Genomic DNA, 24835 nt, shown 5'->3' with positions numbered 1-24835 from the left:
GTAATATTCTTTTATGCAAAATTATACTCAGTTTTCGTCACGGACGTGCTTCCGCTATTTTATAATAAAGATCGTAGCCCATGAAACGTTATTGGCGATATTGTTCTGAGTCGTAATCAACTAAGATCTAGCAACACGATAATATGCCTGTTTTGAGTTTCTGTCCATCCTTTGTCAAATAGGAACCGAAATTATATTTTTAGACGAACCTCCAAGAAAAAAAGAACGTCCGTGATGATTAAAACGTTTTCGAGTGGGACACCATCTTGCTTTGATGGCGAAGGTGCATTTTACCTTTGGCTCTCTAGCCGAGGAGCTGCATGCCATTTTTGGAGCGGACTGAGGTTCGTCCGCAGTTTTTGGACCATGCAATTCACCAAAAACCAAGCAAATAATTAATATTTTCTCTGAAAATTCACCTCCTGATCCCCCTCTGAGCAATATATATGTTGTAAGGATGTCAAATTTCTTATAATTTGCATTGACAATACCTTTTCAAAATTTTGAAAGAGTTAGGAAGGCTAGGTACTCTCTGCCGATTAGTTATCCGTCCTGGAACATGACCCTAGTAGTAGAAGGAACGTCCGTGATAATTCCAGAGAACGTCCGTGACGTATGCAATCCCTCCGATAGGGATAACTTGTCCCGAAAGTATCCTGTATTCTTTAAAACTTTTGGCTCGAATAGCGACAAATAAAGTTTTACAAAGTAGAAAATGAGTTTAGAGCAGTAGTTTCGGAATTTTTAAGGCGTTATGTGATCATGATGAACAAACAATTGAAAATTTACTCACAATTTTACGCTTGTTTTCCCTCTAATTATACAAAAAACAGCTAAACACTTAAAACAAAGTTATAGGAAAATGGAATGTTGCGTAATCTGTAATTTCTGTGCGTTTAAATTTCTTTCTAATGAGGTTCTGGAGACAATTTGTACTGTTACAGGTTCTGAAAGTTTCGCTCACGGACGTTCTGTCCGAGAAAGGAAATTTCTGACAATTACAAATATATCACTGCACATAAGATTAATGTTAGTTGAAAATATTACCAAATCACTGAGCCGCTCATACCCGAAAGTGAATAGCGTTCAGCACTCAATTTACCTGTAATAACAAACGGAAACGTTTTTTTTTTCACGGATGTTCGTTGGTTGAATAAGTCAGTGGATTACATAGTAGGAGAAAGAGGATCAGTGCCACTTTTTAGTGGCAGGTGCTCTTAGTGTTTATCTTTTGAGTATGGTAGCTGCCATCTCAAACAGAACACATCCAGTTTTGGTCTCCATAACGGACGTTCGCTGTAATTGTCATGATATTAAATGTCTTAATTCGTTCTTATTTTTCTCTTCATGACGATTTTTCTCTCATTCCCTCAATAGCCTGAACATGCTGCGACCAAACAGAAAACAAAAACAAAACAAAACAAACCAAAACAAATCCGAAAAGTGCTACGCAATCACATTAAGGATAATGACGGAAGAAGTCTGCAATGAGCATGTGTTGAATAAGAAACGGAAAAGTTTCAAAAGGACGTGGAAGCAGTTGAATGAAAATGACTGAGAAACAGAGAAGGGATCGAGCTCCAACACACAGAGAAAAGAAATGCCAGTGCACTCCCGTTATACCAAATTCCCCTGGAGAAGTTTTTGTTTGTTTGTTTATGTTTTTTATTCATCGAAATGCCGTCACAAGCGAACAAAAATCATGCAGTATACAATTGTCTGATGAAAACACACAAATCCTCCGCTTATCATCACATTGTGTTGTTTTATACTCATCAATGAAAAGCAGTATTCATTTGTAATTTCTTCAAAGATTTTTTTTCTTCATTTCACATTTAAGAGACAGAGAGATCGTCAATTTGTTTGTGCTTTTGTGCTTACTTTGAAAACACATGTTAAAAAAAATAATGATTAAGAATAGGTTTAAGGTTGCACTTTGATACGTTCGCTCTTCCAAAGATTCGTTACTCCGATGTCCAAAGGTTTGTTATTCCAAAATGAAAAAAAAATGTAGTTAATTCAGGAGGTTTGTTATTAGAAATGTTCTTCGAAAAATAGATATTAAGGATCATTATTTTTAGGTCCGTTCTTCTAAAAGTGGAATGGGCCTGATATTCGTTTAGGTGAAAACGGTTATTATGAGGTTTTGAAATTGGAGGATTTTAGTTGTTAACTTGTTTCCCCACATTTGGATAAGCGAACATAATTTTTCATGTTCCAATTGATAAACCTTTCGGTTAACCTTCGGAGATTCCTATCATTTACCAAATAAAAAAGCTTCATAATTATACGAACTCTATCAATTTTCGTATTGACAAACTGTATGAATAACGAGCCTCCGAAATGACGCGCTACAAAAGGTTTGTTATAACAAACCATATTGTATAATATCGAAGTCACAAACATCCATCCAAGTTATATGGACTTATTGTGTCTTGTTATGACGAAACTTCGCAGTATCGATCCTATTATCATGTCTGACTAAAATAATAACACAAATTCTTCTCGGTAACAGTGTGTTACACAAGGAGCAAACACAGAGGGATTTCTTCCCAACGTATTCGTTTGCCCTCCCCAGCTAAACTTCGTATTTCTATATAACGGAGCACATTTCTGTTGTTTTTCTATATTAATTCTTTGTCATAACTTTAGCTGTGACCATGTTCGTTATATAAAAAGCAAATTTTGCATTGTAGACTTTATATAACAAGTTCAGGACCTGAATATTTACTTCATGATAACGAAATTTTGATAAATATATTCGTTCTCAAGGATGGACTACGTCACTGAGATTACACGTACGTTTGTACGTTCATTTACGAGAGATGGAAAAATTCTTTTCTTTGATTTCTCAGTATGAGAAGATAAACAAGCTTATATAATTGAGAATTGGTAATATCTATTCAGGATTTTGCAGAGGAGTTTGTTCTCGACATGAAATTGCTGTTTGTTGTGAGCAGAATGCGTTTCCAACTCAAGAGAGCTGCATTGTTCAATATCTTGTTTGTTCCGAACGTCCGTGAGCTACATGCGAACCTCCGTGATGAAAACTATGCTATGTTTGTTGGGTTATAGAGACTGCCCAGATGAGATACATTTTAAAAAGGTATATTATTATTTGGGAGTGAAGATTGAAGTATGGGATAGTGAAATAAGAGGTGAAAATATTGAGTTTCTGTAAAATGCGCGTAAAGTTAAGAAAGTGTTTAGCGGAAGAGCAATATTTCCACAGAAATGACGAATTTAGTTAAATCATCAGTTGTCTACCATTACGTACAGGTTAAGAGTACAAGCTTAATATTCTGCAATATTTCGTTAGGATTTTGAACTGAATCAGATCTTTGGAAACTATGTTAAATGGTATTCAAATGTATGTGCAGTACTATTCCTCACGGACGTTCGCTGCTCTGGACATGGTAAACTTCAGCGGTGAATAAAAACTTGTTCCTGTGGGAAAATCCTAGTATAATTGGGTTCATATTAAAGCTTGAGTTATACTCTTTTAGGTAAGATGAATGATTTGGAGAATTTCCTACTTTTTAAATTTTGCCTTGTTTTGGCTCAATTGTACATCGTTCAAAATTCTGACCCATATAGATATAGATATAGATATATGAAATATGTTAATACACTGCATAATATTTGTGTGTATAAATATTTATCTATAGTTAACAGGTCAAGTATAATATGCGTTGTGAGTGATTAGATTTCATCACGTGATCGTGCATAAATTTCGGTATAGGGTAAATTGTCTATTACATACTCGGCGATACGCAGAGGGCGGGGGTGGGCAGTACTACACGGCTGTAAACATGATTATCGTTAAACTCCGCATGCATAAAAAATTAAGTAAATTGTAGTTTAATAGTAGTAACGTCTGTGCTTTACGACATAGTTTTGGCCCGTCAGCATGTATATAGCATTATGCCAGGAATAATTAGGATTTTTTTAGCATGATTGTAGCATGTTAGGGCCTATCGAGAAGTCTATTTACTGAAATAATTAGTGCATATTCTATTGACGCCCCAGGACTGGACGAATAGAACTCCAAATACAAAATTAAATGGCATCACGCAGTTTTATTTCAGTACTTGTCGTTCTATAATCCAGTATAGTGCATATCCTAGAGCAAACAATTTTTGAAGAGTCTGTTCGCAAAAACCGATAAGTCCATATTTGCCAAATGGAGATATTTGCGATTAAAGGTCAAGAAAAATAAAGAAAATAATAAAGAAAATTTTTTGCTTCTTTTGACCATAACTTCAAAAATGTACCCTTATAGGTAGTGACCAGTATATCATTTAAAAGGTATTATTGTGTACCTTATGACAGAGACCGTACTTCAAAATCTTCAAACATGGACTTATCAGTTTTTTGCGAACAAACTCTTCATTTGTATGATATGATATTATCTTATATGTTATCATAATCATGCCTTTGCAAATACAGTGTTCGTGCAAATATACTCGCATTTTGAATTAGAATTGAAATTTGGGAATTTGGAGACTCACGGAAATCAAATAGAACTTTGTTATTTTGAGATCTTTGCATTACATGTTTACGGCCAAGAAACTAGATATTATAAAACTGTATGACTCTTTTTCCATTTAGGGTTAGCGTTTGCTTTTTTTCACTTGAATAGAAATTTTGGAAGCATATCAATAAGTATTCTGTATATAATGTGAGTTCATTGCTTCCTCAAGTTTCTTTGTAAAGTTTTTTTCAGCTGTCTTCACCCTGAGATCTGCGCAGAATATTCATACAACCCCCCCCCAAAAAAAAACTTTAAAAATCAGTTTATTCAGCTATAGCCGCCATTTTTCATACTTATAAATAAAAATACCGTGACTGTCATTTACGCGCACCAAGTTTAATGTTAATATTATAATTCCTTGTACCATGTTTACTCTCTAAAAAAAAAATCGAGTGAAAATATTCACTCTTAAAAGAGTGAATACAAAAAAGAGTGAATGTACAGTGAAATTGGAGTGAATTTAGAGTGAAAATGTTCATTTTCACTCGTTTTAGAGTGACGTCAGGGATCACTCCAAAATCTTCGAGTGATCCCTGAGGTCCCTGAGATCCCTGAGGTCTTTTTTGTATTTTCTTTATTTTCTTTTTTGTATTCACTCCTTCAAGAGTGAATATTTTCACTCGATTTTTTTAGAGAGTACAGTAGACAAGACGGAGTTCCTAATATCTACAAAACTGGGTCACTGCACGAAACTTTTTCGACACTTGAATTTCATATTTCTGTTTAGTATATAGTAACATCCCTCCATGGTTAAATTCCAATGGCATATTGCATAAGAGAATGATAAGGAATCGCCATAAAATGAAGCTGTGTTCAAGATTACATTGACAAGCAGCGTTAAGTCAAACCACAAAATTTTACAACTTCAATAGTTAGAACGCTTTAAAGTTGTATGTGTTTTATTTATATCAACATACCAATCTTAAAAGTCAGCCTGAGTCGCATAATTTGAATGACTACAGTTCAAAGATAAACCGAGAAACAAAAGTGTAAAGTATTTTAATTTATTAGATCTATGCAATATTTTCATCCCTCAACTTCTTCCTTGTACATCACTTGTATATAAGTCTGTAGATGAATGTTCACATTCATTCACCGTCATAATATTAGTATGAATCTGATTCTATAAGTGACTTAATCTTCATTTACTTTATTCATTCTTTTTTTTTTCCTTGAACGTATGAACAACAGTAGGCCACAACCTACGGCATTACTTACCCTCGCAACAGTTCACGCTAATGTTGAACTTCACTGGATATTCATATATATGTTATCCGTAGCTCTACCTGATGGGCCAGTGATGAAGTGATAGATGATTTGGCGTGGTTCACGATCACAATCACAAGTGTTTTGTTAGATAGTTCATCAAGAAATTGAAATCCAATAACTGTGTGATTATCTGACTCAATTTCAGAAAGAATTCGACGTCCATGAGGTGCCTGGAAAACCCAACTATCGCCGTTGGCAAGGCAGGTTTCATCACACAATATCTCCTGCTGTATTGGCATTCCCGAACAGTTTACAGTGAAATATGGATGGGATTATTTGAGAAACGGAAAGGACCAAACTAAAGTCGACATGATCAAGGGGTATTAATCTTAGAATTATAACTGCGCCGGAGAAAAAAAAAATATAGCCGTTGATCCTTGTAAATCATAATACTTCCCGCTAGTAAGAAAAAGAAATGGTGCAAAGTATAAAAAAAAAAGAGTTTTCTTTCCTATTTCACATTACTTTCTCACTTCATTTCTTCTATTTGTGATATTCACAACACATTGACTTTAAATTAATCCTTCATCAAAAGTGAATTGCTATAAACGGTGGATATTATGTAAGAAGGCATTTCTATGAGCTGGTAACTTCCAAATTTGAATGGTCAAAACAAGGAGAAGTCTTGGGTTATACGTAATTTCTGCATTTCTTTCTGTATTTGGGATTGAAACTTGGTTGTTTAAGTGATCAAAAGTTACGTGTGAATATGTCGTGATAGGAAGGAATGTTTACGTACAAGTAACCCGAGCTTCTTGCGTAGAAAAGGCGAGGTACGGACGGGGAATGATGACAATGGTACCAACAAACAAACAACCAACAAAGGTCATCCGTCTCTCCATCGTGCCAATCCAATATACTAGTAGATCGCGCATCGGTCGAAGATTTGAAGCACAGAATAGCGCTGGCTAACGTATAGATTCACTCCAGAGGAAGTTGGGATTTACTGTCTGAATGTGACGCTGGTTACCTTATACTTCTTGCGTTAATGTACCAAAACGATTGCACTTCGCATGCACGCCTGCTACGATTCTGCGCGAAAATCTTTGAAAGCCTTCGTGCGCACAGTGAAACTGCACAACCATGTGATGGCCAGTCCCTGGAAGTGAGTGAAACTGAATGTGTATCCAAATGTAATTGAATTATTGAAGTGATTATCTCACTATCGTAATTGCCCGTGTTTTCAAAGGAGCGACGAAAATAGGATCTGGAATACCCACTTAATTACACTTGTTTGTCGAGTCCCATGTGTACAAGAATGATGAATAACTATTTTCTAAATCGCAATTTGTTGTGTAGGTTTTTTATTTCGTTATTTTTATTCGAGTACTTTCATTTCCGTGACCGTTAATGGTGATTGAATACGTAAGAGTATCCCTGACAAACCAGATAAGGAAATAACAGCGCACTACTTGTCCAAATAATGCACGAAATAGATGTAAGATAAGTATCGTATATTTTTTTTCCCGACATTCGACAATTCTGACTATTTAAAGGTTTCTGCAACTTTAACAAAACTCTGAAGTCAAGCAAATTGTCTAATCAAGTATACGATAAGTCATGATAAATATATTGGCCTATATGTACAGTTGATTATGCGTGTATGGATTACAATAATTGATCTGATTATTATATCAAATGAGTATAGGGGCTTAGTTAACGATTCGTCTACTGTCAGAACTGCCTTTTGTGTCCATCCTGATGTCTAAGTCTAGCCTGACATGACATGCCGAGGAAAGGACGAGCTATCGTGGCTATAATGGAGTTTATGGTTTAAAAAAGAGTAGGTATGTATCAACATTGCAGTAATCATCAAGGCTGAATTCAGAGAGCAATTTTGCTGAAAACCAAGTGGTTAGTTTTAACTGTATAGGTTCTAACTATCCCCATCGCTCGATCACCACCTTGTTTCGCCTCTGAGTACATATACACGATAGGCCTGCCCGACGTCAGAGCTCCTGCAACTACTACTTTACTTCAATTCAATTCAATTCAAAATTAAAAAAAAAATTGTAATACAAAGTAATATATATAACGCTTAGATGAGTACATAATATTTAAAGGAACTTTGAATCACGTATGTTTCAACAAAACATAATACAATGATTATAATGATATCAACTCTGGTTTGGAAAAATAAGCAAGTAAGTAATACAATCTTAATTTATTCACAAGAAAAAAGCATAGCTTGTAAAATTTGTGAATTACTCTAGCAGGTGACGGCATCTCAAAATCTGTCAAGGACTCCATGCATGTATAAAATTTTAATATCCTGATGTCAGGCGAAATAATCACAAAATAAAACACAAAAGACTATGACAAGGACAAGAACAAAACAAGACAATGTCTACATTCATTTATCTGGAAAGGTCACCAAGGGATGAGGAAAAACCTAAAATTCTATACAAATTTGGCTTAAGACACACACTCTTAACGTCATCGCTGCGGGTGCCTTATTTCCGTTCGACCATGTTTTTGTTTTTTTTTTCTTAAGGACAAGTCCACCTTCATAAACATGTGGATTGAGAGGATGCCGCATACGTGAAAGTTTGAGTACAGTCAGGAATCTGTTCAAACGTTATGTTTGTTGGTTTGTTGGTTTTTTTTTTTTTTTTTTAGGTTTTAGATCCATGATCGCGCTGGATGTGAAGACTACAACAGCTTGTGATGCCATATGTGTACAACGATATAAAGAAAATATAAACAAGATTCAACATACACCATGTATTTTCACTTTTCTCGCATAATAAAAGAGCACAGGCTTTATGAACAATTCAAAGATTTTTCATGTATGATGTTTATGTATCAATCTGTATAATTATCGATTTTTAATTTGAATAAGAAGATAATATTGAATATCATTATTGTTATTACAAGACGATATTACCCCGTTTCCTCCCACTTTTTTATTCTATATTTTTTTTTCTTCTTTTTCTTCTTCTTCTTCTTCTTCTTCTTCTTCTTCTTCTTCTTTTTCTTCTTCTTCTGGTCCCCATGGAAGACCAGTGACTCTACAACAGTGTCGCTGAATATGGGTTTTCCAGCCGTTTTCCACTATCTCATCTATCACTTTGTCTTTGTTATTATTGCTTAGCTTCTGTGTTTGTAAACTCTCACTCGTACTGTTCATTGATGTTAATTTTCTTTTGTTTGTATAGTTTGTATAACATTGCATTTCTGTAAACTCTGTATATTTGTAAAGTTATTTCATTGTATGCTTTTTATGACGGGAAATAAAACCAAACCAAACCAAACCAAAGGCTTGCCTCTTTCAAAAAGCAAGAACTATATTGCCCAAACAAATGTCAGTTATAAGTTGAGGGAATGTGTACATTTAAAAAAAGATAAATTTTGTGGAATTCTCTTATTTTTCCTTATATCGTTCTACGTATAAAAACCAACTGCAATAGTCTTTTCATCCAGCAGTGACTTCACGGAAACTTTAAAAATTCATAAATTTTGAACGGATAGTCCAGTTTTCGTCAAACTCTCACTGATGCGTTCCACTTATATTGTTGCGTTACCTCAATCCACATGTACATGAGGGTGGACTAGTCCTCTATGTGCGGTATTTTGCAACACTATTTTATAAAGATCACTGTAAAAAGAAATGAGATAAGTCATTGTTACTGGTGAAACTGTGGTTTTTGTTGCTGTTCGAAGAAGGAGCCCTATACTGCACGTAATGAGATTGCGAAACTACCTTGCCATTGTCTGGATGTATCGCGTGAAACCAAAAGTTCTCCAAGGTTAAATTTATCGAAGCGATGTCTCAGTAAATTAAGATGGATTTTCATTGCAGCCGCGCAACGATACAATAGGGCTCTTATTAATCAAGCGCTTGGGAACGTGATTTATGTTGGGTGGTGTGTTTGTTTGGTTTTTTTTTTAATCTACGAACGTGATTATGGGCAATGCGTTGTGTTTGCGTGTCTGCAAGCGTCCATAAAAGCATCACATTGTACCTATGGTAAGTCACTTCAACTCTCAAGGCAAAATATGTTGTACATGATATAAAGTCTATAATCACGTGAAGCTCTTTCAACCTATCAGTTGATAAAATTTTTGACCCGAAATATAATACATGTAAGCCTACAGTTTTATTGTCCCCGCCGAACGAGATCGAGCAGGGGACTATGAAACGGCCTCCGTACGTGTGTGTGTCTGTGTGTCCGTCCGTCTGTCCGTCCGTCCGTCCGTCCGTCTGTGCGTCCGTGTGTGATCAAAATGTTCAAATTGCTACTCCTTCGCCATTTCTAACCCGATTTGATTCTGTTTGCTTTATATGATAGCACTACATGGGAGCTTTGAAACTTCTACACAGAATTTTAGTTGTGACCTTTGACCTTGACCTTTGACCTATATTGTACATTTTGCTTCAAAATGCTACTCCTTCGCCATTTCTAACCCGATTTTGATTCTGTTTGCTTTATATGATGGCACTAGGTGAGGGCTTCAAAACTTCTACACAGAATTTTGACCTTTGACCTTGATTTTTGACCTATATTGTACATTGCCTACAAAATGCTACTCCTTCGCCATTTGTAACCCGATTTCGATTCCATTTGCTTTATGTGATGGCACTAGGTGAGGGCTTCAAAACTTCTACACAGAATTTTGACCTTTGACTTCTTTGACCTTTGACCTTGATTTTTTACCTATATTGTACATTGGCTACAAAGTGCTACTCCTTCGCCATTTGTAACCCGATTTCAATTCCGTTTGCTTTAAGTGATGGCACTAGGTGAGGGCTTCAAAACTTCTACACAGAATTTTGACCTTTGACTTCTTTGACCTCTGACCTTGATTTTTGACCTGTATTGTATATTTTGCTATCAAATGCTACTCCTTCGCCATTTCTTACCCGATTTCGATTCCATTTGCTTTATGTGATGGCACTAGGTGAGGGCTTCAAAACTTCTACATAGAATTTTGACCTTTGACTTCTTTGACCTTTGACCTTGATCTTTTTACCTATATTGTACATTTTGCTACTAAATGCTACTTCCGGCGGGGACATAATTATATTACGCACCGCGTAATTTCTACTTTTCCTTGTCTGTCTTCAGTCACCCTCTTCAACCTACAAACTATCCGTATCATGAAAATGGTGTTCTGTATAGACTGTTCTGCCGTGTAACCTTTCCCTTTACACATCTCACCTCTACATCTGCTCTCATGATAGGAACATTTTACTGTAGACCTGTATTGCTCCCAAGATAAAGGAGTTTTGTATTGTGAGGCCCTGTGACTGGGACAAAAATTTCTACGTATGCCAAGTGTTGTAACAAAGTTGAATGCATATAATATCATGGAAGAAATCACGTTTGAAACGAACGTTGTTCTCTATTTCCTTTCTTCCACATAATACATGTACTTTACACTGAGACATTGCGATTTTTTTTTCATGGTTGATTTCTATACATGTATAATACATACATACATAAATCATACAGTGACAAGTAAGGTTCGACAACAGAATGAAAGTGATACCAGTGGACGTCCCATTCAATGCATTAGTACCTTTAGAAATCTTTTGGACCTTGACCCTTCATTAGATTAGTCAGCTGGGCTTAGACATATAAATGGTAAATACCTTATAATATACACTTATTAAGAAGCATACATGTGTGTGTGAGTGTGTGTGTGTGTTTGCGTGTGTGTGCGTGTGTGTGTGATATGTATGCTTATGTATGTATATCTATATATATATATATATATATATATATATATATATATATATTACGCTATTTTGGGGAAAAGAATTTCGTTATAATATTACCCAATTTGCCCAAAATTACCAGAGATGACGTAACCGATATTTCCAGCATTGCCATGTTATTACCTCTGGCATGTTCTCATGGTAATACCTAAACAAGGACAAGCTATCGTGGCTATAATGGAGTTTATGATTAAAAAAAAAGTAGGTATGTATCAACATTGCAGTAATCATCAAGGCTGAATTCAGAGAGCAATTTTGCTGAAAGCCAAGTGGTTAGTTTTAACTGTATAGGTTCTAACTATCCCCATCGCTCGATCACCACCTTGTTTCGCCTCTGAGTACATATACATATTGTATTTCTTTACAAGTTTTAACAAACTATACAGTTCTGTGGATTATTTCATCTTCAGCATACAGTCAGCCAAACTTTGAAAATTTAACAATATGCCCTATGTGCCGTTACAAACCATTTGATAATACCTGAGCCTATAACGAATGGGGGGGGGGGGGGGACAAGACAGACATACATTGTAATAGACCCACAATGTACATGATACAATTATGAATATCTGGAACTGACACGATACTGCATGACATTAAACACTGAAAAAGTGGTTTCAAAAGAGAATGAAAAGGAACATGGGGTACATGCAGGTAAAAATAAACATTTCACTTAAAAAAGAATGGCCAAAAAGTCACATAAATATATGTGAAATTGAACTAAACTATACATGTCTAGGTATGTAGATAACATAAAGCCTTTCTCTGTTTCAGTAACCCGGGGCTACACGGCGAATACTAGTGAAAGCTGTACAATGGGGATGGGGGGGGGGGGGGGGTAAGTCTACTGGTAAATCCGCATGTCAGCTTTCCGAACTCATTTCTTTAATGCTGGGCTCCTGCAAGAAGGCAGTACGTGTAGGTACCATTCTTAATGTCTTTGGTATGACTCAGGCGAGGTTCGAACTCACTGAGCCACCACGCCGGTACTATGTATGTATACGTGCACTTGACATATCTGTACACTTTCATAATAACCTAATAAACACCAGATTTAAAATGGAAGCTGTACAGAAACGTAAACTACTTAAAAAATCTACAGACACAGTGTGTATATGATGTAAATTATACTAAAGTTAGGCTCGTGTACTTAAGTATTACATAGCATAAATCAAAAGGAGAATGATTCCAAACAAAAGGAATAACATCGATCTACTTATATTTCCGAATAAAACTCAATAAAGAAACCGTGTGCCAACTTTTAAAAAATATAAAGTCATTCTTGCTGCTCTCTTAATTTTGAATTTCCCTGTCTAGCATTTTTGAGGGGGTATACGGCTATTTTCTTATGAATGGAGCCCCTTGAATGAATACAGAAATATGTATTTATTATGTATTTAATATGTATTTGGATTTGTGACTGTTAATTCATGATAAGGGGGTTTGGTTAGGAAACACCACATCAAATGAATATTCATTAGTATTACTGTTATTACTCAAGTTCGCGATGTTGATAGGCCTAACCTATTAAGCCATTCAGCATTAACCCATATTAGCCCTCACCGTCCTGCTGTAAGTCCATAAAATGTCTGTTTCAACAGGGTGATAAAAGTCTTTTGGGGAAGTTGAAAATGTCGCTGGGATTGCTATAGGGTTAATGTTATTCAAGTTCCCAATGTTATAACCAATAAAAGTTATTCAACATTACCCATATTACCCCCATATTCACCCTGTTGTAACTCGGTAAAATGTTGGTTTCAACAAGGTTGATAACACTAATTTGCGGAACTTGACAAGTTTGCTGGGATTGCCACAAGATTACTGTTATTACTCAAATTTGCAATGTTATAGCCAATAAAAGTCATTCAACATTACCCATATTACCCCCATATTCACCCTGTTGTAACTCGGTAAAATGTTGGTTTCAACAAGGTTGATAACACTAATTTGCGGAACTTGACAAGTTTGCTGGGATTGCCACAAGATTACTGTTATTACTCAAATTTGCAATGTTATAGCCAATTAAAGCCATTCAACATTACCCATATTACCCCTCATCAACCGGTTGTAACTCCGTAAGAAGTCGGTTTTAATAGGGTGGTAACAGTATTATTTTGGACTTGAACATTTCGTTACGAAATACACCGTTTTTCAATTCTTTACTCTGAGAAACAGATCCTGTAACAATTGTCCAGTGGGTAAGTAGAGTCAACAGATTCTATATGTATTCTCGGTTTCGCTCATATCCGTGCAGGGAGTGGTGATCACATGTCTTTGTACAGTTTCACTGCGCGCACGCACTTTCTCTTCTCGCGTAGAGTCGTCACAGGTATTGGAAGTGGTTAAATTCGGTCCTGCGCAGTTTACTTCATATTGCAGACTTCCATCTCTTCTGGAGTGAAATTACTCTCAGACCTTTTTCATCAGTGATAATCTGCATTTTAGTTTTTCTACTGACGCGCGAGTGATATTGGAGTTACAAGATGGAGAGAAAAGTAGCTTTTTTAGTCTGGTTGTTTGCTGGTGTCATCAATCACAATATGATTATCGCTTTTTCTTCTGTAGAAGCCCGTGAGACGTGTACGTATACTCTCTTCTTTCTATCTTAAAAGATCACATGTAACATTTTATTACACAAACAAGAAAGGTCTCGCAAATGATAGCATTATTTCAATTGCAAATTCCTGAAGAGGACATTCACAGAAAAGTGAAATGCACAAATGTTTTATAACAGTGTATAATCCTTCAAATTGGGATGTTGCACGCCTATTTTAACTAGTATAACATTAGAAAACCCGTTGCTAAGAAAGATAAGTTTAGAGATATTGTGATTGAAGTGCCGTGTCGCATGTGTGTGACACAAATCGGGTATTTGAAGCATTACTGCAGCCACTATGATAGGATTGGGTGCTATCATTATAACACAAAACGAGGTAGGCCTACGTAGTGTCACGATATTCACGATAATTATTTAACATTGACTGGCCTTGAGGGAGATACCAGAAAATATTGCCCAAACTGAAAGAATATTGCCCAAGTCGAAGACGAGGGCAATATTTTTCAGTGCGGGCAATATTTTCTGGTATCTCCCTCAAGGCAAGTCAATATCATAATTATCACCTATATCCTAGGTAAATTAAGAAAAGATATGAATACGGCTATACACTATGTTATAGATCAAGCCACATCATTTTGACTTACCTGTACATGATCACCAACATGTCGAATAATTGCAAAATATTGTTCATCATTGTACATCATTCAACTCCAACTTCCCAGATACATAATCGTAGTTGTAACAAGCGCACTTCAAACATCTGAACGTATTTACCCTTTGTTTTTGCTTCTGTTTCAATTTGGTGAGTTGTAATAAGTGATGGTCACTGTGCAGTTATTGAGCACAAAATGGACTCGTCATTGTTTGACGCGTAGTGCTGCTGGAAGTAGTCGACCTTATGAGTTGATTTATCGGCGTTCTTCTGCGGTGCGTGTGTCCCAGATTTGTGAATGTCTCCTTTTTGTGATTTATCGACCGGAATGTTTACATGTAAAAAGTGAATGGCAAGACCCAGATGATGGGTGATACGCACTAATATCGCCGCTGATCTCGACGACCGATCAAAATACCAAAATACCAAACTACCCCATATAGGTAATAATGTCAAATATTTCATTTTCATTTAATTTCATTTTTTTTATTTCCCAATGAATAATAAAAAATACATCAAACGTAACAAAATTGAATGATACATGATGTCCAGCGGAAGGAACCTACTAAAAAGCAAGCTTGTGGAGCGTACAACGTAGGTCCCAATTAAATTCGAGCTACAGATTGAGAAGAGGAGCACGGGTACAAGAGATGACCGAACATAGAGAAAAAGAAATACGCATAGGGATACTGCAAATTCTCTCGTGCAGGTCTGGGGGTCGGATAAGCCACATGTTGTAAGCGAATGAGCCGTTATCATTTTGGCAGTAATAACAAATGTGCATCAATGTATAAAATGACAATGATACACGGTTTAAACAGTTTTAGAAATACATACATTTCGTGTCTTCAGAAGAGACAGGGAAGTATAGAGAAGAGAACACATGCACCTGCAAATCCAGACGAAAAAAAAAGACATCCAACAACCAGTGCATTCCTATCCCTTAGAAACGAAGGAAAAGGTGTCCCAGGACAAGGTATTTCCTTGGAAGTCTGACCCGAGGTTGACGAAAATGTCATTAAAATACATCCGTCATCACCATGGATTGTCTATCAGGCGACCCTCTTTGAAAATACGATCAGTGTTGGATTTAAAAGCTGATTTGATCACCTTCCATGTACTCTTTATATCAGATTTACATCTGTCGAACTGAAATATTAAAGGTACTTCAACAGCACTGAGTCACAGTCTGTTTTGAAGGCTCCGTATAGGGTTTCATTCACACTTTCAATATACTAGGAAGAGAGAAAACGAAGGAAAGCAAGTGGAGGAAAAAGAAAAACTGGCTTTGGCATTATCCTTGCTGCAAAACCTTCAAAATTCAAACGCCTCTTCTGATTTTCATATGACATAGACTTTTGGATTAAGGGAAACGTTACAATTCTGTTTCATTGAAACAGCTTAAACATTGCAACCCTTACGTACAAGAAAGATAGCGTCCGAATTCCATTTTAGCCAGCGGATTGTAAAACAAGATTATTTTACATAGAAGAAGAATATAGGGAAAAAATATCGAAAAATAGAAAGAGAAATATTTTGCACGTAATAAAAATGTTTTGTTGTTGAGCGGCCAGCATGATTTCCAGGAATAAACTGTATCTGCCATGCACTTTATACTCTTCTCTCTTAATGTTCAAACATTCTAAACCGGTTGACTTGCATTTTTCATTTTTCAAATCTCGTGCAGATTTTACTGTAAGCTGTTCGGGAAAGCCACTACAGCAGGAGATATTGTGTGATGAAACCTGTCTTACCAACGGTGATACTTGGGTTTTCCAGGCTCCTCGTGGACGTCGACTTCTCTCTAAAATTGAGTCAGCAAATCACACAGTGATTGGATTTCAATTTCTGGATGAACTATCAGATAAATCGTATCTGATTGCGATCACAGAGCACACCAAATCATCATCCTTTTTATCATTGACTCATCAGATAAGGCTAGAGATAAAGTATACGTTCAATTACAGCCCCGTGAAGTTCATAATAAACGTAACGTGTAACAAGGGTAAGTACAATGCCGTGTTTACGACTGTGGATAAAATTGTATTTACGCACAAAAAAAAAATCAAAATGAGATTTTCACCCTTTGTAAGATTCAGACTCAATGTCAAAGCTTGATATGCAAGTCAAGGTCAAACGCTTCACATTTCAAGGTGTTTAAATATAAATATAAGTATCTTACATACTCAAAAAGCTGCATCGCTTCGATGATCCCTCGCATTTATCCCCAAGTTGAATCATCCTTCGGGTTTATGCCAGGTTTAAGTGTGTGCGTGTGTGTCACGCACAAACACACTGCTATAGCTTCTCACCATCCGAGCATTGAGAATTTAGGGTTTCTGGGACGAAGACTGATCTAGGGCTTTCTATAGCTCAGTCGGTAGAGCACCGGGCTAGCATCCGGAGGTCTCGGGTTCGAATCCCGATGGAATCCCATTTTCTTTGCTCATTTTTCCACTAATAATTTATATTCTTTCTGGTCAGTTTATTCCGTCTTTATTTGTTCAATATAAATCGATCTGATTTCATTCACTGTGTCCAACACTTCTTTCCTGGAGAATTACTTTTGCTATCATATGTTTATCCCAGATAAAATAAGGTTCGTTATTACCTAATTTTTGCCGTCATTCGTTTTCGAATTCGTTATTCCTCATTTCGACAATCCGAAAAAGGGTTCATGACATATGCTCCTGCTGCAATTTCTCCCATGAAATATCTGCACGCTCATCCAACCATAATATTCAACACTCAACACAACCCTATACCCTAAGCCTCTCACAACCCTAACTCTAATTCCTTGCAGAAAATAAGACCGGAGCAATTTTCGCAGAAACAAATATGGTGTCATCAGGCAATTGTCAGGAAAGATTCTTACTATGACGAAGGGTAGTTAGTTTGAAAATGAGAGGAATCACCCACCGCTATTCCGGAGGTTGGTTGATCGGAAGTTTCATAATAATATTGAATCCAACAGTGAAAAAAATGAACCAACAACAGCAACAACAACTGGGTACGCTAACAAACTTTCGTGATCACTAACCTGATATCAGTTAATAAATAACGTGTCTTTGGAAAAACGAATCTTTATTTCTTTTCTTTTTTTGGGGGGGGGGGGGGGATTCACGAAATTTGGAATAAGAATCTGATATCATTTTCGGATTAATTACCATCTTCGGAATACCAAATCTTGAGAATAGCGAAACTTCGGAATCACGAACTTTGGGAGTAACCCATTTTTAGGAAAAATGAACTGAGAACGACCATAAACCATTTAATGTAAAACACGTGTGTCCAAACTGAGCATGAAAACACAGGCAACTTTATGCTCTCCCTGAAATGTGAAATAAAATCAAAATGAATGAGAAAGTATTGTAAATAGTACTGCTTTATACAGTTTGATAAGTATTCGATAAGTGACATGCAATATAGGCATGGTTTGTGTGTTTTCAACCTAATGCATTTGTTCGGTTGTAATGAAATTTCGATATAACGAAAGAAATTTGTCGGTCCCAAAACTTCGGGATAACGGCATTGCACTGTTCTGCTGCTGTTTACTTCTTTCCCCTCTATTCTTGTGCTGGGGTTACCTCAACAAGTCTTTCGACTAAAATGCTCAAACTTTCTTAACTCTTTCTGTTTGTTTGTTTGTTTGTTTGTTTGTTTGTTTGTTTGTTTGTTTAATTGTTTGTTTTTGTTGAGTGGAGGAATCGGTCGATTATTATTTTTTCAGGTATAAAGTGAAACAGATGAATGACTGTCAACATCTAAAGTCCTATTTTTGTCTCTGGTATCCTCTTCATTGTCCATACACAGCCAGTGCTTATGCATGGCTTACGTCTACTGGGGTATCGTGGATTGGGGAGGGTGACCCGGCTCAGTTTCTATGTAAGAAGGCCTTTGAATGTCTGTAAGTACACACATAGCCCGAAGAATCGCCACAGGAGTCGCTTCGATACACAATTATGAAAATATTCGCTGACCGGTGCTTTTTCTGGATTTCTGGAAATGATTTGTCCAATATAAGAGTAATAGTAATGATAAATATCATAATTACATTGCGTTGTTAATATACTCGACTGCACATTACAAAATAAAAGTCATTGTATGCAAAATTCCCTCTTTTTTCTTTTTTTACTGTGAAGAGGGATATCATACACTACAAAAAAAAAGCAAAAAGAAAAAAAAATAAGGTTATGCTTGGTGCCACCACATTCCGACAAAAAAAAAAAAAAAATCCCCGTGAATTTCTGCTGTCTTAACGCATATTCATTATATAAAAAAAAAATAATGGTATTTCTTTATCAAAAAGATCCCTTGACAGACCTGAATGTCGACAGAATAATTTGCATCATACTTGGTATTGTCATCACAATCATCGTTCTGCTCATTGCTGGGAAAAGGTGAGCCTTTAAAAATACAATATTTCTGTCTGGGTTTTTTTTTCTGCTTTTTAATCAATATGTTAATATACATTTGCAAGAAACAATTCATCTTTATCATAAGTATCTCTCTATAAGCAAGCACTCAATATTTCACAGAGTCAAACTGAGACATACTTCTACATCTCCAACACTGACAGATGCACAAGCTGATTAAAATTCAAAGTTTATTTTTACTTTTTTAAACACAATATACAAGGTGATGTGTTGAATTTCACATGTATTTTATCGAATGGTACACATGATGCAAGGAATAATAGCAATGTTCATGTGTATGATCAGTACGAAAAGTCAAGTACAATCGTCTAGTTGGATATTTAGGATATGTCAAATTACGATGAAACATGGAGTTGAAAATAGACGGGCTTCAGTTACTATTGTAACTGTATGTAAATTGATGTAACTGAAATAAACGTCATAAAAAACAAATCTCTAATTTTGAGAATCTTATAAAAAAAAAAAGAAACAAGAAGCTGTATGCGAACATGGAGAGGCATTACAATTCGAAGAGCCTTTTTTCTTGTAACAGTACAAACCGCATCTAATTATGTATGGTTCATATTTCCTCATACTAAAATTTTGTAATTTAAATAAGGCAGAAATGAATATAGTATACATAGCAAATGTTGAGGGATAGACAACTTTAGTCTATTAACAACATCTTTATTAAGGAATGATTTTACAAACACTCAATATGAAATTCTTATTCACTGTAATTACAAGAAATGTTATACTAGTACGTGAAACAGTTTCCATTTCCATTTAATTTATTTATCGAAGAACGGCAACAAAATTCAGCTAATGGCTGTTTCGTTTTTTTCACATGACCGTTCACTGATAAAAGCACATAGAAATATACAGTACAACCCCCCCCCCCAAAAAAAAAAAATGAAAGAAAAAATCAATCATTTAGTACAAACAGATACACAACATGGTGAGCATGGTATGTAACAACTTCAAATGTAATGATTCAAAACGAGAATAGGTCATAAATTCATACAATGAGAAAAAAAAAAACATATACACTTTTGTTATCAAGTATTGATATAAAGAGATAACAAAGAGATAAACGGTTTCGAGGACAGTGTCACCTTAACAAATATCCATTGACTTCTAAGGTGTTACTGAAAAGCTATACTGACTTGTTTTACTTTTTAAACAGAGACTCATACGAGTTTTGTAATTCAGAGTATTCTGGTATCATGGGAAAATATACACATGAGTCCGTGAAAATGATAACATTAGAAGAAGCTCAAGAATCATTAAACAGAACAATAAACAACAACGGGACCAAAAGGCTACCCTATGGCAATCCACAATTATTACATTCTCTCTTACGCTTTGATTGTTTAGAAAACATAATCATTGTTTAGGATTAGTAAGATAACTCCTCAACCACTCCAAGGTCTTCCCACATTTACCGTGTTTGAATAGATTATAAAGTAATAACACATAATTGTTGAGTGCCGAAGGTCTTGGAGAAGTCCGCGAAGAAAGCAATCAAATGCCTGTGATTATCTAAAGCGTGTGCAACTTACTGAAAAAAAGGAAACAATCAATAGAGCTTGACAGGTGCTATGCTTTTCTCGGAAACCAAACTGGTAGTCTGTGAGAACATAATATCTTCCAAAAAAAATAACTGTTCTTTATGTACAATTTTCTCAAATAAGATCTTAGACAAACAACTTAGGCCTTTAATTACTGATGTCTAAAATATCTCCGCGCTCTTGGATTTAGGAATAACTTGATCTAGTTTCATTTGTTCCGAAAACAGACCACTAAACATATACAAACTCAAAATATGCAACAAAGGATCCGAAACAGAAAATACAATACATTGTACCTATTAAAATCACATTACTTTTCATTATCATCATATCTTGCGCCTTTTTTTTCAAACCAGATACAATATCAGTAAATGCATACCTAGTGGTAGGAGTAAAAATATAGATTGTGGATGATATTGATTTGAAGAAAATCTGAAAAAAAAATGTTTAACAGTCTTGGGAATAATATATTCTTGAACGAGGATTAATCCGACTGTAGTAATTTATGTCTTAAAATAAGTGCAACATCCGATATCTGATAAAAGAAATTCGAAACTGAAGTGAAAACATGTTGAATGTTTATACATAGCACCTAAGTTTTGTTTTTGTTTTTTATTCCATCTCTCCTTTTTAACTTTGTTCTACCTATCATCATCGTGTAGGTTGATGTACAATAATAACTTATTTCAAAATGACTTGGACATGTTTTAATTTCTGCCATCTTCCTCATTCGTACAATAACAGATTTTGCTGTAGGCCTAGGATGGAAGCTTCAAGTCAGTCGAATGTTGACACCGATAGAGGGCGCTTGCAAATACATCCTGAAGACACTTTAACCAGCATCAAACCTGACAAAAGAGATCCTGTTACGTCATCAGACACCAGTATTGATCCCAACGTAGTGGGTCGTTCTTTGCCTCAAGTTCCGGGCAACGAATCCGGCAACGTCATAACCGGACCAGACTACGCGCGTTACCTCTTCCAGAACACCTTACAGGTACAATTTCAGAGTTTTTACACTTGCGAAGTTTTAATCTATATATATATATATATATATATATATACATATATATTTATGAATATATATATAGTATATATATTCATGTATATATATATATATATATATATATATATATATATATATACATACATTTATATATGAAGAGTTTGTTTGCAAAAACCGATAAGTCCATATTTGCCAAATGGAGATATTTGCGATTAAAGGTCAAGAAAAATAAAGAGAATAATAAGAAAATTTTTGCTTCTTTTGACCATAACTTCAAAAATATACCTTTGTATGTAGTGACCAATATATCAGTTAAAAGTTATCATTTTGCACATTATAACAGAGATCGTACTGCAAAATCTTCAAAAAAGGACTTATCGGTTTTTGCAAACAAACCCTTCATATATATACATATATATATATATATATATATATATATATATATATCATATTTAATTATTCTTCATTCTCTATAACTTTATGTCCCCAGAGATACTCGTGTCTTTATGAGGGTTGTGAACTCTGGACTTTTTCTATACTCCCGATATATTTTAAACAGTATTAATATTTTCTAGGGGTTAGCGATTTACAAGGCTTATTGCTCTTCTCTGTTGACCCTCCATTCACATGAATTTACGCTTCGGCTCTTGTTCTTGTTGTTGTTTTGTGTATGTGTATGTATTTCTTTTTATATTCATATATTTGTATCTATGTGTTTTCATTGTATGGATTGTTTGATGATTTTATGTCGAATGGAAATAGATTTGAACTTGAACTTGAACTTTTTCACGACTTTCTACAATTCTTAATTTTATCTTTAAAGAGTCATGGTTATGAAACCGAGGCGAGCAGTGAGAGAGATGCTACAAGTTCCGCGGACACCAGGTCACGATCCATCTATGACGTCATACACAAAGATGATATAGGCGCTGTTGAGAAAGCAGATAACAAGAACGAACCCTACATAGACATGTCAGGTGCTGTGAAGAAGCGGATGAGCGTTACATTTGTTCAATCCAGGGATACCAGTACAGGTGAAGAGGACACGGATGGACATGACTACACGCTTACCAATGTCAATCTGCCCGAAGTTACGAGATGTCAACCTCAAACAAGTCGAGCTACCATGAAAGCTTTTGACAGTGACAGTGTCCCATCCTGCGATAACCCAATCCACGAAGACCTAGAAGCTGCTAAAGGTGATCGCAATCTTCAGTCGTCAATCTATCTGGAAATTCCCTGCACCGTTGACCAATCCACAAACAGGGACAATGTCCAATCCTGCGATAACTCAACCAGCGTAGAATTATCAGGAGCTGCTAAAGGTGACGCTTGTACCTCTGGAATCCTTCAATCGTCAATCTATCAGGAAATTCCCTGCACTGTTGACCAATCCCCATCCATTCCTGAAGGACAATATCACCAGAGGGATATTGATGACAATGATGATATCGGCCTTGCGGCCTTAGACCTGAATGATCCGCTATATTCTCAATCTATCTATGTAGACAGGTCAAGACAAGAATGTAAGGTGGATGAAACTGGCTATCTCGTTCTTGATGTTGAAGGAAATGCTGGTGAAAACATTGATGATTAAAAACCCAGTAGAGGAGGATAAAAAAAAGGTTGATTCGATTGAATCGATCTTATACTGATGCCTATACCTATAGCTGGGTATATTCGAAAACCAGGACAAGCGTTTGCCTGCTAGAATAGAGTTGCAAAATAAAATATGTTCGCCGAAGAACATCAATGATCATCGACTCCATGTCAACAAATGGACAAGACGTAGATCATTGACAAAAGTCTATTCTAATTTAATTTCGACAGGTTGTGGACTTTTTGAACAGAGATTAAGTAGTTTGCAATATTGCAGACTTTAGGATTTTCGTTTGTTTGTTGTTGTTTGTTTGTTTGTTTGTTTGTTGTTGGTTTTTGTTTGGCTCATTCCCTTCTTCAGAAGTCGTATTGATGATAAATGTTTTACTGCTTTATTGACTTCTGGAATACTCCCTTAGCATATTATACTGAATATCATCCTAATCTTGTGAATATATTTAAGCAAAGCATCAGAACAATTAACACATTCAAGTATTCTACATAGATTTAGAGGCAGTAGAGTTAAAAAAAGAAAAATCATTTCGTTTCATTTCATTTATAAAGTTTCCACACAAATCATACAGTGTTGTATTTTACAATATCCACCGATGACAATACAGGGGCGGATCCAGAAATTCTGTAAAGAGCGGGCGCGTTTACAAAATTCAAGGGGGCGTACGCACTCCCCCCCCCCCCCCCAGTTTCTTTTTATTCATTTTGTTTCAACAACAAACAAAAAAAAAATAAAGGGAGGTGGGGCCTGCGCCCGGCGCGGTCCTCCCTGGATCCGCCACTGTCCGTTCCTCCATCGTTCCAATCCAATATATATCGAGCATCGGTCGAAGATCTGAAGCACAGAAAAGCGCTGGCTAACGTATAGATTCACTCCTGAGGAGAGTGGATTCTGAATGTGACACTGGTTACCTTACACTTACATGAAGTGCAGTCGTTTTGGTACATTAATTAAGGCAAGAAGTCACCTCTCTGGTGACATCTAGAATCAAGCCTCCCTGCCCTGGGAAGTCTGCGCGAAAAAATCTTTGAAAGCCTTCGCACAGTGAAATTGTGCACCTGCGTGATGGCCACATCCTGAATTGGATATGAGTGAAACTGAAAGTGTATCCAATTATAATTAATTTATTGAAGAAATTATCTCGCTACCGTAGTTGCAAGTCAGTCCAAGAGTATTAGTTTTAACCTGGACATTAAGTGGTAACAAGCTGATTTTTCAGGATAGGTCCAGAAAAATATCGAGAATAACGTACTAAAAATCCTCATAAATCCTCTTTGAGCGTTTTCCGCAATCTAAGATGGCGCCCAAAATGGCCGCCATTTCAAGAAATTCTTGTAACTTTTCAACCAGAGAACCCAAATACAAAATCAAAATGTCTAAATATATGTTTTGAAGCATGAAGAACTCAATAAAACACATATGAAGAGACGCTGATGCACGCAAGTACCGTAATTCAAGATGGGGTTTAAAATCGCCGCCATTTTCTGAAATTCTTGA

Source organism: Diadema antillarum, unplaced genomic scaffold (assembly GCF_040938485.1).
Source record: "Diadema antillarum isolate AM-2024a unplaced genomic scaffold, OU_Dant_1.0 seq00000965_RagTag, whole genome shotgun sequence".
Lineage (NCBI taxonomy): Eukaryota > Metazoa > Echinodermata > Echinoidea > Diadematoida > Diadematidae > Diadema > Diadema antillarum.
The sequence above is the reverse complement of the archived record's forward strand: the minus strand, read 5'-3'. Positions refer to the sequence as shown.